Here is an 8,834-nt window from a genome sequence, read left to right as displayed (position 1 = left end):
ACAGGTACTATGGAAAGTTGAATTGCAGGGCATTTTTACTCAATTGGATTCAGCATATCAACCAGCTCTTTAGCTAGATACAGGTCAAGTTTCCACTGATATTACACAATGATGGTGTTTGTGGCCTGTCCTTGAGCACTTACCCGAGAGTAGTGCCAAATCAATGAATGCACTCTGTGCTGAAATCTGTGTCTGCAGCAAAGTCCATCTGAATAACACGTGCTTACATGGGTAATAATGCAAGTCATGTGCAGTATAAACACAGCTGGTTCAAAGGCCATCGAAAGGGTACGTTTTAATATGAAAACAAAAAATAACATTGGCTGTACATTCTTGTTGCGCCTGTATCCAAATAATTTATAGAAATGGGGGAAAAAAAGAGGTTCTAGTGCAAATCCCTGAGACACAGCACTAACCATCCACTACCGTTCCAAGAAATTACTTCTGTTCCCTAGCCATCACTCTATCCATGCACTGCATTCCCTTTAATACCACGTGCCTTATTTTTCCCCAAGGATTCTCCTATGTTACACCCTACTAAATGCCTTTCAAAAATCCACATGTTCCTCATCCACTACATTCCTTTTATCTACACACTCTGGAATTTCCCTAATTTCAATTAAATTAGTCAGGTACGAACTTTCCCTTACAATTCCATGTCTGTCCCATTCCTTAATGTCCAGGTGAATTCGACTATGAGAATTATCACCGGTACACTTTTATTGACACCAATACCTTGGCTGCCCGTGCTTGCTAACATCGTACCAGCACACCTACGCCACGAATATGCAGTCCCCAGAGAATACAACCACTACACCAGCAAAGATATGCTAATCCAGGTTGACTTGATCAACCTATCATCAACCCATCTCAAATCTAGAAGGCCTTTTGGTCCGTCACTGAAGCCCTTCAGCGATCTCCCCTCAGCCTTGATGACCGATGGCGAAATGCTTGGAATTGCAACATACGGAATGGATTCATAAGAAGAATATAAGAAATAGGAGCAGGAGTAGGCCATACGGCCCCTCGAGCCTGCTCTGCTATTTAATACGATCATGGCTGATCCGATCATGGACTCAGCTCCACTTCCCCGCCCGCTCCCCATAACCCCTGATCGTTTAAGAAACTGTCTATTTCTGTCAAATTTATTCAATGTCCCAGCTTCCACAGCTCTCTGAGGCAGCGAATTCCACAGATTTACAACCCTCTGAGAGAAGAAATTTCTCCTCATCTCAGTTTTAAAAGTGAGGCCACTTATTTTAAGATCATGCCCTCTAGTTCTAGTCTCCCCTATCAGTGGAAACATCCTCTTTGCATCCACCTTGTCAAGCCCCCTCATAATCTTATATGTTTCGATAAGATCACCTCTCATTCTTCTGAATTCCAATGAGTAGAGGCCCAATCTACTCAACCTTTCCTCAGAAGTCAACCCACTCATCCCCGGGATCAACCTAGTGAACCTTCTCTGAATTGCCTCCACAGCAAGTATATCCTTTCGTAAATATGGAAACCAAAACTGCATGCTGTATTCCAGGTGTGGCCTCACTAATACCCTGTATAACTGTAGCAAGACTTCGCTGCTTTTATACTCCATCCCCTTTGCAATAAATGCCAAGATTCCATTGGCTTTCTTGATCACTTGCTGTACCTGCATACTATCCTTTTATGTTTCATGCACAAGTACCCCCAGGTCCTGCTGTACCGCAGCACTTTGCAATCTTTCTCCATTTAAATGATAACTTGCTCTTTAAGTGCATGACCTCACACTTTCCAACATTCTACTCCATCTGCCAAATTTTTGCCCACTCAGTTAGCCTGTCTATGTCCTTTTGCAGATTTTTTGTGTCCTCCTCACACATTGCTTTTCCTCCCATCTTTGTATCATCAGCAAACTTGGCTTCATTACACTCAGTCCCTTCTTCCAAGTGGTTAATATAGATTGTAAATAGTTGGGGTCACAGCACTGATCCCTGCGGCACCTCAAGAGTTACAGATTGCCAACTAGAGAATGAACCATTTATCCTGACTCTCTGTTTTCTGTTAGTTTGCCAATCCTCTATCCATGCTAATATATTACCCCCAACCCCGTGAACTTTTATCTTGTGCAGTAACCTTTTATATGGCACATTGTCAAATGTCTTGTGGAAGTCCAAATACACCACATCCATTGGTTCCCCTTTATCCACCCTGTTCGTTACATCCTCAAAGAATTCCAGCAAATTTGTCAAACATGACTTCCCCTTCATAATTCCATGCTGACTCTGCCTGACCAAATTTTGCTTTTCCAAATGTCCTGCTACTACTTCTTTAATAATGGACTCCAACATTTTCCCAACCACAGATGTTAGGCTAACTGGTCCATAATTTCCTGCTTTTTGTCTGCCTCCTTTTTTAAATAGGGGCATTACATTTGCAGTTTTCCTTCCTTATAGAGGACCCCACAGTCTAACCTGATGGATCAAACCTTCCTCGCCAACAGTGGACAATCATCAACCACCTGGGAACCAGTCATAGTAGATGCTGCCACCTTCTCCATAGGTGGAAGATTAAAGCATCCCCATCGTACAACTGTGGAGCTCCTAATCAGACCCTGGATCACATCATCGAGCACTGCCCTCAGAGAAAATTCACAGGCAGCCTACAAAAAAGTCACAGTGTCACACTTTGGCCTGGATATCCAACTTAGATATTGACATTTGATTTGCTTTGTTACTACCATACAAAAGAAGAAGTGTTCACTAATTTCATTCACAAGTATAGTGCCTGAGATTTTATCCACATAGCTCAGAATAAAACACCCTATAATTTCCTGGCTTAGTCTTTTGACCTTTTTTGGTAAGAGATCGAACAATTTCTGCCCTCCAGTCTGTTATCCTCATTCCCATTTCTGGTATCCATAACCATTGGGCCTTGTGGCTTTCCTATTTTTAGCCCACTTATTTTTTTGTTCACACACTGTCCTCTTGAATAACTCCAGTAATGGGTCTTCCACATCCTCCTCAAGAACGTCCACAGTCTCACTTTCACCTACCTCTGTCAGAGCTGAGGCAAAATACTTAAGCCCCTTTACAATAATCATAGAACAATAGAAATTTACAGCAGGGAAGGAGGCCATTTCGGCACATCGTATCCGCGCCGGCCGACCAATAGCTATGCAGCCTAATCTCACATTCCAGCTCTTGGTCCGTAGCCCTGTTAGTTACAGAACTTTAAGTGCACATCCAAGTATTTTGTAAATGTGGTGAGGGTTTCTGCCTCACTACCCTTTCAGGTAGTGAGTTCCAGACCCCTGCCACACTCTAGGTGAAGAAATATCTCCTCATATCTCCTCTAAACCTCCCCCCAATTACTTTAAATCTATGCCCATTGGTTCTTGATCCATCTGCCAAGGGAAACAGGTCCTTCCTATCCACTCTATCTAGACCCTTCGTAATTTTATACCTTAGCCTCCTCTGTTCCAAAGAAAGTAGACCCAGCCTCTCCAATCTTTCCTCATAGCCAAAATTCTCACTCCAGGCAACATTCTTGTAAATCTCCTCTGCACCCTTTCCAGTGCAATCACATTTTTCCTGTAATGTGGTGACCAGAACTGCACACAGTACTCCAGTTGCAGCCTTACCAGTGTTTTATACTGTTTAAGCATAACCTCCTGGCTCTTGTATTCCATGCCTCGACTAATAAAGGCAAGTATTCCATATGCCTTCTTAACTACCTGGCTTGCTACCTTCAGGGATCTGCACTCCAAGGTCCCTTTGCTCCTCTATACTTTTCAGTGTCATATCATTTAATGTGTATTTCCTTGCCTTGTTAGACCTCCCCAGATGCATTACCTCACACTTATCTGGATTGAATTCCATTTGCCACTGTTCTGTCCACCTGACCAGTATATTTATATCTTCCTGCAGTCCGCAGCTTTCTTCTTCATTATTAACCACAAAGCCTATTTTAGTGTCATCTGCAAACTTCTTAATCATACCCCCAACATTTATGTCCAAGTCATTGATATATACCGCAAAGAAAAAGCACTGAGCCCTGCGAAACCCCACTGGAAACAGCCGTCCAGTCACAAAAACACCCATCAACCATTATCCTTTGCTTTCTGCCTCTGAGAAAATTTTGGATCCAAATTGCCACTTTGCCCTGGATCCCATGGGCTATTACTTCCATGACCAATCTGCCATGTGGGACCTTAGCAAGAGCCTTGCTAAAATCCATATACACTGCATCATACGCACTGACCTCATCGACCCTCCTAGTTACATCCTCGAAAAATTCAATCAAGTTAGTTAGACACGATCTTCCCTTAACAAATCCATGCTGGCTTTACTTGATTAATCCATGTCTTTCCAAATGAAGATTTATCCTGTCCCTCAGGATTTTTTCCAATAATTTTCCCACCACCGAGGTTAGGCTGACTGGCCTGTAATTACTCGGTCTAACCCTTTCTCCCTTTATAAATAAAGGTGCAACATTAGCAATCCTCATGTCCTCTGGCACCACACCTGTAACCAGAGAGGATTGGAAAATGATGGTCAGAGCCTCTGCTATTTCCTTTCTTGCTTCTATTAACAACCTGGGATACATTTGATTTGGGCCTAGGGATTTATCCACTTTAGAGTTGCTAAGCCCCTTAATACTTCCTCTCTCACTATGTTTATCTCATCTAATATTTCGCACTACTCCTCTCATTACAAAATCTGCATCGCCCCTCTCTTTTGAGAAAACAGATGCAAAGTATTCATTAAGAATCATACCCACGTCTTCTGCCTCCACACAGAGATTTCCTTTATAGTCTCTAATAGGCCCCAATCTTTCTCTAGTTATCCTCTTGCTCTTAATGTATTAATAAAACATCTTTGGGTATTCCCTGGCTTTACTTGCCAACATTCTTTCATGCTCTGTTTGCTTTCCTGATATCTTTTTTAATTGCACCCCTGCACTTTTTTACTCCTCTAGAGTTTCTGCAGTATTGAGTTATCGGAATCTGCCATAAGCCTCCCTTTTTTTCTTTATCTTACCCTGTATGTCCCTTGAAATCCAGGGGGCTCTAGATTTGTAAGCCCCACCTTTTTTTTTAGGGGAACACGCATGCTCTGTACCCTCAGGATCTCCTCCTTCAATGCCTCCCACTGCTCTGACACTGATTTACTATCAAGTAGCCAGTTCCAGTCCACTTTGTCCAAATCCCATCTCAGCTCAGCAAAATTGGCTTTACCCCAATTGAGAACTTTTATTCCTGATCCACCTTTGTCCTTCTCCATAACTACCCTAAATCTTACTGAATTATGATCACTAGCACCAAAATACTCTCCCACTGATACTCCTTCCACCTGCCCCTCTTCATTCCCCCAATCCAAGTCTAGAACCGCCCCCTTGTTGGGCTCGTTACATAAGAAATAAGAAATAGAAGCAGGAGTAGGCCATTTGGCCCCTCGAGCCTGTTCCGCCATTCAATAAGATCATGGCTGATCTGATCTTGGCCTCAATTCCATTTTCTGCCTGTTCTCCATAACCCTTGACTCCCCTGTTGTTCAAGAATCTGTCTATCTCCACCTTGAATATATTAATGACCCAGCTATCTGGGGTAAAAAATACTGGCTAAAGAAGTTCTCCTGAATGCATTTTAGGAATTCCGCACCCTCTGTACCATTCACAATACCTTTTTCCCAGTTAATATTAGGGTAGTTGCAATCCCCCACTATTACAGCTCTCTAGTTTTTGCACTTCGCAGCAATTTGCCCACATATTTGTTCTTCTATCTCCCTCTGTCTGCTTGGGGGTTTATAGTACTCTCCCAGTAGTGTGATCACCCCTTTTTTATTCTTCAATTCAACCCATATGGTCTCGTTTGATGATCCTTCTAACATATCATCCCTTCTCACAGCTGTAATTGTTTCTTTAATCCTCCTTTTTTACCCACTCTCTATCCCGTCTGAAAACCCTGTAACCAGGAATGTTGAGTTGCCATACCTGCCCTTCTTTCAGCCATGTCTCAGTAATAGCTATAATATCGTACTCCCAAGAGTTTAAGAGTTTATCTGTGCTCTCAGTTCATCTGCCTTATTCCCTATGCTCCTTGCACTCAAGTATATACCATTTAGTATTGCCAAACTTCCCTGTTGTCTATTTTCTAGCCCTTGTTTTCTCGGTCTTTCAAATTCACTTTCTACTTTTCTGCTGCCCAATTCCAGTTTTGCTTCTCTCCCCACTGAATCTATTCTCTGTTTCCCATTCCCCTGTCAAGTTAGTTTAAACCCACCACAACAGCACTAGCAAACCCCCCCGCGAGGATACTTGTCCTGGCTCTGTTGTGGTGCAACCCGTCCGGCTTGTACAGGTCCCACCTCCCCAGAAATGGTTCCAATGCCTCAGGAATCTAAGCCCTCTCACCTGCACCAACTCTCCAGCCACACATTCATCTTCTCTATCCTCTTATTTCTGTACTCACTAGCACGTGGCACCAGCAGTAATACGGAGGTCACTACCTTTGAGGTCCTACTTTTTAATCTCAATAAAAGATCTGTCCCTTCATCTCTATATGGTCCGGTATTGTCTTTGCTTTTCCTTTATATTTAATTGCTTATAATGGCCCTTACTAGTTCCTTTTACATTTATTGCCTGTCTTCTTCCTTAATGTGATATCAAGAAATGTGATAAAGAAACAGCTGAGCGCGCTGGATACAACAAAAGCTATGGGCCCCAACAACATCTTGGCTGTCGTGCTGAAGACTTGTGCTTCAGAACTAGCCACACCTCAAGCCAAGCTGCTCCAGTACAGCTATAACACTGGCATCTGCCCGACAAAATAGCCCACAAAAAAAAGCAAATTCAATCCGGCCAGTTACCGCCCCATCAGCCTACTCTCAGTCATCAGCAAAGTGATGGGTGGTGTTGTTAACAGTGCTATTAAACGACAGTTATGAATAACCGGTTCACCAATGGTCAATTTGGGTTCTGCCAGGACCACTCAGCTCCAGACCTCATTACAGCCTTAGTCCTAACATGGACAAAAAAACTGAATGCTAGAGTGAATGCCCTTAACATCAAGGCAGCTTTTGATCGAGTGTGGCATCAAGGAGCCCAAGTGAAATTGAATTCAATGGGAATCAGGAGGAAAACTCTCCGCTAGCTGGAGTCATACCCAGCACAAAGAAAGATGGTTGTGGTTGTTGGAGGACAATCATCTCAGCCCCAGGATATCACTGCAGGAGTTCGTCAGGGCAGGGTCCTAGGCCCAACCATCTTCAGCTGCTTCAACAATGACCTTCCCGCCATCATAAGGTCGGAAGTGGGGATGTTCGCTGATGATTGCACAGTGTTCAGTTCCATTCACAACTCCTCAGATATTGAAGCAGTCCATGCCTGTATGCAGCAAGACCTGGACAACATTCAGGCTTGGGGTGATAAGTGGCAAGTAACATTCGCGCAACACAAGTGTCAGCCAATGACTATCTCCAACGAGAGAGATTCTAGCCACCTCCCTTTAACATTCAATAGCATTACCATCACCTAAACCCACACCACCAACTGTGGCTTCAAGAGCAGGTCAGAGGCTGAGTATTCTGTGGCAAATGACTCACCTCCTGACTCCCCAAAGCCTTTCCATCATCTACAAGGCACAAGTCTGGCATGTGATGGAATACTCTCCACTTGCCTGGGTGAGTGAAGCTCCAACAATCAAGAAGTTCAACACCATCCAGGACAAAGCAGCACACATGATTAGCACCCCATCCACCACCTTAAACATTCACTCCCTCCATCATCGGCGTACCGTGGCTGCAGTGCGTACCATCTACAAGACGCACAGCAGCAACTCACCAAGGCTTCTTCGACAGCACCTCCCAAACTCGTGACCTCTACCACCTAGAAGAAAAAGGGCAGCAGGCATTTGGGAACACCACCACCTCCACGTTCCCCTCCAAGTCACACACCATCCTGACTTGGAAATATATCGGCGTTCCTTCATCGTCACGGTTTCAAAATCGTGGCACTCCCTCCCTAACAGCACTGTGGGAGTACTTTCACCACACAGACTGCAGCGGTTCAAGAAAATGGCTCATCCCCACTTTCTCACGGTCAGTTAGGGATGGGCAATAAATGCTGGCCTTCCCCATAACATCACTAATCTTTTTGCTTCGCGACTACTTTCTTTCACATTTTCCATTTTTTTTTCTTTTTATAGAACGATAGAAAAATACCTCACAAAAGAAGCTGTTTGGCCCATCATGTCTGTGCTGGGTTATTGCTCGAGTACTCCAAGAACAAAGTACCGTGGCCTGCTCCCTCGCCACAACCCTGTACATTCCCCTGCTTCAATTTACAGGATTTTGAGGATGTCACCAGAGACTGGAAGGGTTCAGGGAGGAAGGAGGACACCTTTTTCAGACCTGGAGTATATCCTTAGTGAGGGGAGGTGAAGGTGGATTGCAGGATCTGGTTTGGAGGAGCACCCTCCTCAGAAGGCAGGCTTGCTGGGAAGAGACGGAGGAGCAGGTCAGTGCAGTGTCCGTGGTCTGGCCGTCACCACTGAAGGTGGTCACAAGTGGGAATGTGAAGAAATTGCTTCATTTGGCTCCATCAGTGAGGCCCTGCTGTGAATTTAAGAAATGTGTAGCAAAACCGAAGGGTAAGGAAATTCCAGGTGTGAGAATTTGCCCGCAGGCAGGTGATGGAGCTCCCTGTTTGATGACTGCTGAACATGAGGTGGTGCTGCATGAGCCGCTGGCAAGGAGTCTTGCCCTCCCTGACGCTCCAGTGCACAATGGCCACAGGTCAGCAGCGTCTGAAAGAATGTGTGCACTAGTCAAGATTTCAGGCCACAGCTGACCAAATGC

The sequence above is a fragment of the Pristiophorus japonicus genome, chromosome 13, assembly GCF_044704955.1.
Source record: "Pristiophorus japonicus isolate sPriJap1 chromosome 13, sPriJap1.hap1, whole genome shotgun sequence".
Taxonomy (NCBI): domain Eukaryota; kingdom Metazoa; phylum Chordata; class Chondrichthyes; family Pristiophoridae; genus Pristiophorus; species Pristiophorus japonicus.
This window is presented reverse-complemented; position numbering follows the sequence as displayed.